Source organism: Petaurus breviceps, unplaced genomic scaffold (genome assembly GCF_028583685.1).
Source record: "Petaurus breviceps papuanus isolate PSGF00001 unplaced genomic scaffold, PetGlider_PUasm1.0 90919, whole genome shotgun sequence".
Classification (NCBI taxonomy): domain Eukaryota; kingdom Metazoa; phylum Chordata; class Mammalia; order Diprotodontia; family Petauridae; genus Petaurus; species Petaurus breviceps.
Window position 1 is genome coordinate 41,929,740 of NW_027187378.1, and position 7,950 is coordinate 41,937,689.

The window sequence follows — 7,950 nt, forward strand, 5'->3', positions numbered from 1 at the left end:
AACAGGAGCTCCTTTGGCTTTTTCCTGCCTTTGCTACATCAGAGAGTCAGGGACACAGATCCATCTGCCGGAGGTTGCAGCATAAATAGTCCCCTTTAAAAATAAATCTCCCCTTTTAACTCTGCAGATAAAAATATCTGAATAAAGGACAATTCTTAATCTCTACCTTCTCCCCAGTTTGACTCAAACATTTCTGAGCAGAGGTTTTTTTTTTCCCCCTCTCTTTTTGCTTTTACAGGTTTCATTTTGGCTTTGATTCTAGCGAGTTTACTGACAGATTACTTCATTTTAACTATATGGCTTTTCTGTCTAGTGGGAGGCATATTTCTAAGTATCATATTTATCAAAGGAGTTCTGCAAAACAAGGGCCAGAATTACTCTTTTGATGGTTCCCCCTCTAACTACAACCACAATAAATTTTGTGAGAAAGAACGCTCAACTGGGGACCTTTTATGTTAAAGCCGAGAACCAGGGTTCAGACATTGTCACTTTCAAACCTCCACCAGTTGGGCTGTTTTTTTTCCCCTCCCCTCCCTTCCCCGGGACAGAAATCTCACATCTGGTCTCACTTGCAAGGCTGGTCCTCAGTTCCCAGGGGCTCCATATTTTTCCCCCTATAACTTTAAATCAGAGGAGCATTTCAGTAAATCACAGGGAACACTTATTTATTGGACATAGTTTTGGGTCTCTTAAAGCATGGAAAATAAATTTAATGGAGCGTTCGGAGCATTTCTCCAATCTTTTGAGGGATTACTTGGGGAATTTGTCAACTGCGCCAAGCCCAGCAGCTTGATCCAGAGAGATGGGAAGGAAATGATGGGAGAATCTTCTCAAAGGGCCCAGGTGGACCTTAAATCACACCAGAAAAGATTAATGTCAGAGGAGTGCTTGCCAGCAAAGTTGATTGGCAGCCCTGCCGTTTATTTAATAAGCTATCATTTTAGCCAGAGGGTGACTTTAATTTGAATTACATTCTCTTGTTTTTGTCATCCCCTTTTGCCAAGTAATTTATGGGTGACTAGAGTGTGCTTCTGAACCTCAAAACAATGAGGGGATGTTGGGTGAAAGGTAGTTTGGGGAGTAAGGGTAGAAGGTGAAAGAAAGAGAGCAAAATAATAAATTGGAAGAGGAGAAAGGAGAACAACTCTGGGAGGCCTGGGAAAGTCTTGAAGTAGCAGCTCTTTGGGCCCCCTGTGAGCTTCAGAACAGTTTCTCCTGCTCAGGAAAGTAGAAGTGGCAGAAAGGTAGGCATCACAGTACTCACTCACTCATTCATTCCTTTATTCTCTTAAAGTTTGGAGTTGGGAGTAAGATGGAACACAACCATGTGCATGATGTGGTAGGGATGTACAGCTGCCAGCTAGTGCCTATATGTCTCTCTCTCTATATATATATGTATATATTTATTTTTGATTTTTGGAGGGGGAAGTTAGGGCAATTGGGGTCAAGTGACTTGCCCAAGGTCAAATGGCTAGTTTTGTGTTAAGTGTCTGAGACTGGATTTGAACTCAGGTCGTCCTGACTCCAGGGCTGGGGCTCTATTTACTGCACCACCTAGCTGTCCCACCTGTATTTCTTTAAGAAGCTTCTTAATGTATTCTCATTGATAGTGTTAAATGTGTGATGTTAGAAACAAGCCCTTGTATGGAGAAGGAATATGTTCAGGAGAGGAAAGAGTGAATAGTAGAAGTCAGCTAGGGGAGGGAAGGGGAAAGGAGTGAGACAGAGAGATAGAAAGAACCAGAACACATCTGGGAGCGTCCAGGCTCATGAAGCCCTAGCTCTGGACGTGAATATATTGTGAATGTATGAGATGGGGGTTGGGCCATATTCTGGGTCTCCGGCCTTCCTGTATTCCTGTTCACTGATCAGTATTGGGATTCGATTATATATCTGAACGGCAAGTTTCTGAGCTACATGCCGTCTTCAAAAGAGGAGTGTGCTTGGAAAATATTAGGGGATCTATAGCACTCCCTGTATCAGAGCATTGTGATTATGTGGGAACCTTCCCTCCCTCCCTTCCCCCCTCCTTCCCTCCCTCCCTTCCTCCCTTTCTTTCTTTCTTTCTTTCTTTCTTTCTTTCTTTCTTTCTTTCTTTCTTTCTTTCTTTCTTTCTTCCTTCCTTCCTTCCTTCCTTCCTTTCTTTCTTTCTTCCTTCTTCCCTTTCTCTTCTTCCCCTCTCCCTCCCTCCCTCTCTCCCTTATTTCTTCTCCCTTCCTTCCATTTCTTTCTTCTCTTTCCTTCCCTCAAATCATAGAAATAAAAATCCACAGTCCCTGCCCTTGAGAAACTAATGATCAATTGGAAAGATCTAAATATGACATATACAGGGTGCCCAACTATCCCTTTCATTCTCAGCAGAACACACTTAAAGTTAAGAGAATATAGTGGGGAGTGGGGTCCATTTTGATGCCATACAAACAATCAAGATATCATTACTGGGGATAATAGAGTTAGGGCAATGGACCAATGTTTACAATGCTTTCTCAAGGTGGGAAATGGAAACAGAAATCCTTTGGGAAATCTAGGGTTTGATGATTGGGAGCCAGTAGACTTAGCTATGAAAACAGTGGGAGGCTATGGGTAGAGTGGAAAATGACTGTCATGGAGCCTGACACCCTGCACTTTAATCCTGAGCTCAGAGAAGTTAGTTTGTACTTTGCACACGGAACTGAGGGAAGGGGCAGCATTGTACTAAGACTCAGTAAAAATGCAAGGAGCCTTAGATGGCCTACAGTTTAATCCTTTCATTAGATGGATAGGGAACCTGAGGCCTTGAGAGGATTCCCCAAAGTAGCAGAATTAGGATTCAAACCCAGGTCCCCCTGACTCCAAATGCAACGTTCTTTCCGTAATACTCTACTGTCTCTCAATAGTGCACTATTTTTCCTTCAGGCAAGGCAGACAGGATGCCAAATTGTCTCTCTGAAGAACACACACACCTCCCTTTAAAGTTAAATTACTTGACTGAACAAAGGGCAGTTCACGAAAGGAGAAGTCCTTTGTTTTTAGAGGCTGAATAACAAGGCCATTATTATTGTCGGTGGTATTAGGATTAACAGTAATAACAATAACCACACCCTTTCTCTGAAGAGCTGGCAGCTCTTGCAGTTTTAATTTATCCCCCTACCACACTCTTTTAAGAAGAGAGGGGGGACAGGGATCATCCTTGCTTAAAATTCGGGCAAGTGAAGTATATGCCCAGGGGTCAGAGGAAGGAAGGGCATGAAGAAAGGGAGACAACTTACTGAAAGTAACATAGTCAAGACTGCAGCAGGTCTAGGGATATTCCATAATATCACCCTACTTTTCAATCCCCAAGGAGAGACAAAATTCAGACCCAGGTGCTAATTTCCTGGGAGCTTCAGCGAGGCCTCAGATGCTGTTTAGAATTTCCCCATTTTTTTCCCCCAGCCTCATCTGAGCCAGATGAGGAACTTCTCTGAATTAAGACTGGGCTAGAGGTGACTTTCCCTGCCCTTTTGCCTATTTCCAGCTCAGCCCTAGGTATTCTTTGACTGAAATAGGATGGGCAGCCAGAAGAGGCTATTGGGACTGGTGTGGGTGGGTGGGGAGAGTGAGCAGCAAGAATCAGTGGTGGTCCTGGAGAGGCTTGGATGCAGTCACTCAGAGCCCAGGACTCTGCCTCTGGGCTGGTTGACTAAACCACCAGACCCTGGCTAGGTATGACTTTGTTATCTGCATCCAATCTTTTTCAGAACAAATTCATATGGCATTGCCTGTGGATGTGGTAGGAAGGAAGTTACCTCTAACAACGGGTGAATAGAAGAGCCCTTTCACAAGTCACCTAGAGTTGAGGGTCTTATTAAAGGATAAGTGATAAGTGGTGGAGTTTCTCTCTGGTGATTCTAGGGAGAAATGTATACCTTCCTTCTGCAGGGTGTGCATAGCACTATCTATAGTCTGACCCTGTACTATGGATCTAACCTTATTTCCATTGCTCCCCAACCAGAGGATCTTTTCCTTCTAGTCAAGCCTGCTTTTTCACTGCCCCAAGAGTATTAATATTCATTCATCTTCACTGCCTACTCTTTGTTCACCCCAGAACCTCACTACCTAAATATTTATTGAGTCACTAACTAACCAAATTATACCTTTGCTCCAAGGCCCAGTTCTCGCTCCACTTCCTCCAGGAATCCTCTTTTCCTTGATCATTCTGGCCTTCCCTGATCTCCTGGCTGCTGAGCTCCCAGAGTATTTATTGTCTGTTTTGTACAATCTAGCAATTTAATTTTCCAAATTTAGTTCAACAGATATTTTTAAAGCACCTACTATGTTCAAAGTATTGTATGGGGTCCTGGGAATACAAAGACAAAATGAGAATTGTCCTTGAGCTCAGACAGGCAGTGTGCAATACCGTGTTTCCCCGATAGTAAGATCTATCCCGAAAATAAGCCCTCCCCTTACTGTGTAAGGTTCCTCTAAAATAAGCCCTCCCACGAAAATAAGCCCTATTGAGATTGCTACTGTAGTGAAGGTGATCCCCTGCGCTACACGCTACATTACGGCACCCTCTGTATGCACTGTCCCCCCCCGTGAAACGCACGCCGCGCTCCGAGCTGCATCCAATCAGAGCTGCAGCAGTGAGTGCGTCATCCTGTTCTTTATTGAATTCATTATTGAATAAAGGTACATTTTTTTGTTCACATTTACCTGTTTATTAAAATTGCTGTCAATGTTCATTAAAATAAGCCCTCCCCTGAAAATAAGCCCTCTGGTGTTTTTCTGTCCAAAAAAATAATAAGACAGTGTCTTATTATCGGGGAAACACGGTAGGAGAGGGAGAAAGGAAGTCAAAGCCAGGAAGACCTAGGTTTAAGCTGTATTCATAATACATCCAAGCTTTGTAACCCTGGGATGGTCACTTCTCGATACTCTAGAATACTGTAGTATCTTCCTAAGACTAAAAATTGCAAAGAAGGTGCTGATCTGTATTGATAGAAAACGTTCCTTAATCTGGGAGTTTGAATTCCAATTAAATATATCCCTTGACCTCAAGGACATTTCATTTTAAACAGTTTTGTAAGTCAGTTAACTCTATCCTCCCAATTAAACAGTAAGTTGCCTGAGAGACAAGAGTCCTCCTGTTGCACTCTCCACTATCTTTTCGCCCCCCAAACTCAGCAAACACACATACGTACTACCGTGGCTACCAAAATGATGCGGGCAAAAATTTTCAATAAATTGATTTATTGATTTCTGTACTTTTCTTGATTGAGGAGAGAACTAACTGTTTGGCAGTCCTGGAAATGTAACCCTGGGGGCCTGACCTTAAAGGAATTTGTTCAGATTTCTTTATGTAGGTCATCTTGTCCCTGGGCTGCAATAGATGTCTCATCCCTAAGTCAAGATGGTCCCAGGGAATCTGGTCTAGGCAGTTAGTCTATTGAATGACAGGCTATTTACTCACCAGAGGACAGATCCTGTTGGAGAGAGATTAGGTCATAGAATTATAGAATCTCACGAGTTGAAAAGGGACCTTAGAAGTTATCTAATCCAACAGTCCTGACAAGTGGCCAATCAGCCCCTCCTTATAGATTTTCAGTGATGTGGTATGTACTGCTTCCTGAGGTAACCCATTTTTCTTTTGCGTATTTCCAATAGCTAGGAAACTCCCCCCCTCCCCCCATTTATTAAGCTGAAATCTGTCTCTCTGCAATGTTTACTGGACAGTGGTGGGTCCTATCTCTTAGGCAGAACAAGTTGAATAGTGTTCTGCATATGGCAACTTACTTAGGGACATTTGTCAATGTCCTTCCTAAAAAGTGGTGCCTGAAAGTGGGCCCAATATACATTCTAAATATGGTCTGACTAGGGCCAAGGACCGTAAGAATTTCACCTCATTCAGTCTGGACACTTTGCTTCTATTGAAACATAAAATCAAATTACCTTTTTTGGTTGTTATGCCACACTGTTGACTTGCATTAAGTTTTTAGTCCACTTAAATCCCCAGATTTTTTTCCATCTGAACTGCTGTCTAGTTATCCTCCCCCCCCACCCCAATTTGTTTTTAAGAATCTGAATTTAGGACTTTACATTTATCCAATGGAACGTCAATTCATTAGATTCAATCCAAGATCTCTTGAAGTTTTAGTGTCTGTCATTCTGAATATTAGCTATCTCCTTACCCACCCGCCTCTCTCCTTCCTCACCCCAACTTTGCAGGTAACCTCATACTGCGAAAACTAAGCCGGAGGTGCAAGGGAGTTAGGGAGAGGAGGAGTGTAGTTAGTGTTGTTGTTGAGTCATTTCAGTCATGTCCATCACATGACAGATGTGTAGTTACATGGTACTTCAAAAGAAAGTGAAAGAAACTTTACACTGGACGCTATAGCTTTCACACTGGACAAAGAGGCATATCTAATTTCTGGATACTGTCCCTCATAGAAAACCCCTTGGTGCCTAGGAAACTTAAAAAAACAAAACATCTCACAGAAAAAAGGCAGCTATCCTCAAGAAAGTTCCCGAACATGACCGAGAAACAAGATTGAGGGGGCAAAAAAGCAACATTTTACCCTCAAAACACCCACCTTTCCCTTGCCTGGGCAGAACATTCTCTGATCTGGAAACAATGGAGTATTAAGGATGAGAGGCTGATTGAACAGATGCTACTGTTACTACTGTGCAGTCTCTTCAGTCCATAATAGGCACTTGATAAATAGGTATGGACCTTAAACAGTTAGTTGGGGGTGAATAAGGGATCTCTTTACCCATTTTCCAGATACATAAGGGTTTCTCATTACTCCTAGGTGCGTGGTATTTTGTGCTCCCAACTTGATCCTTGTTTCCTAGGTGGTTGATACACATCTTTGCCACAGAACCCTCCATTCATCTCTTTCACTTATTAATGCCCCTAGATACCTGTACAGTTTGGTGCTATGGTGAAAACTGCATCCTTTCTCAACCTTGCCAGGAGTGGCTTGGATGTCGGCTTGGAAGCACACATTGTCACCCATTCTCCTGTACCCCCCTCTCCAACCTGTGCTGACTTCCTACGTCTCCCCACCATTTGTCTTGATTCTGTCTGTTTTCCCCATGAGTCAAAGGTTAGAAGGACCCAGTTGGCAGCAGGGCTCCAGCTCCCTCCAAATGAGAACATGTTTGTGAGCAAACAAAGGGCTCCCGGCTCACAATCATCCCCTCCCCCCCACTTTCCAAGAGGATGATTGAGTTTTTCCCCTGTTCTGCTTGATATTTCTGCCAAAGAAAGAAAAATCCTTGTTGAAGTCTAGCAGGAAATCCAATAAAAATTCTTCAAAAGATGGGCCTGACATTGAAAAACAGCAAAATTATAAAATAGGCCTCAGAAAAGAGAGGGGAGAGTTATTATATCTGGCACCGAGCAAAAGCCCTAAGCCCCCGTCCAAATGAGCCATCACAGACTGAAAGTGTTTAGCTTCCCGTTGATTAAATATGGAGAAGGACCCAGGGCCTGCCAAGCCTCGGGGATCCAAAGTTTGTTTTCAGTCAGAATGTGTTTTCAGTCAATGGAAAAAATGGTCGGCCTGAACTAGGCTATGTAACCGAGAAGCCCCAGGTTTGGAGTGAGTAATGACTGGGATGCAGAAAAGCATGAGGGTTGTTAATCATTCCACCCAGGCCCCTGTAATTTAACTCAGCAACTCTTTTGACTTAGAAAGCTCCCCCACCCCACCCCCACTCTTTCTTTCTTTCTTTCTTTCTTTCTTTCTTTCTTTCTTTCTTTCTTTCTTTCTTTCTTTCTTTCTTTCTTTCTTTCTTTCTTTCTTTCTTTCTTTCTTTCTTTCTTTCTTTCTTTCTCTCCTTCTCTCCTTCTTTCTCTCTTTCCTTCTTTCTCTCTTTCTTTCTTTCTCTCCTCTCCTTCTTTCTCTCTTTCCTTCTTTCTCTCTTTCTCTCTTTCTCCCTTTCTTTCTTTCTTTCTTTCTTTCTTTCTTTCTTTCTTTCTTTCTT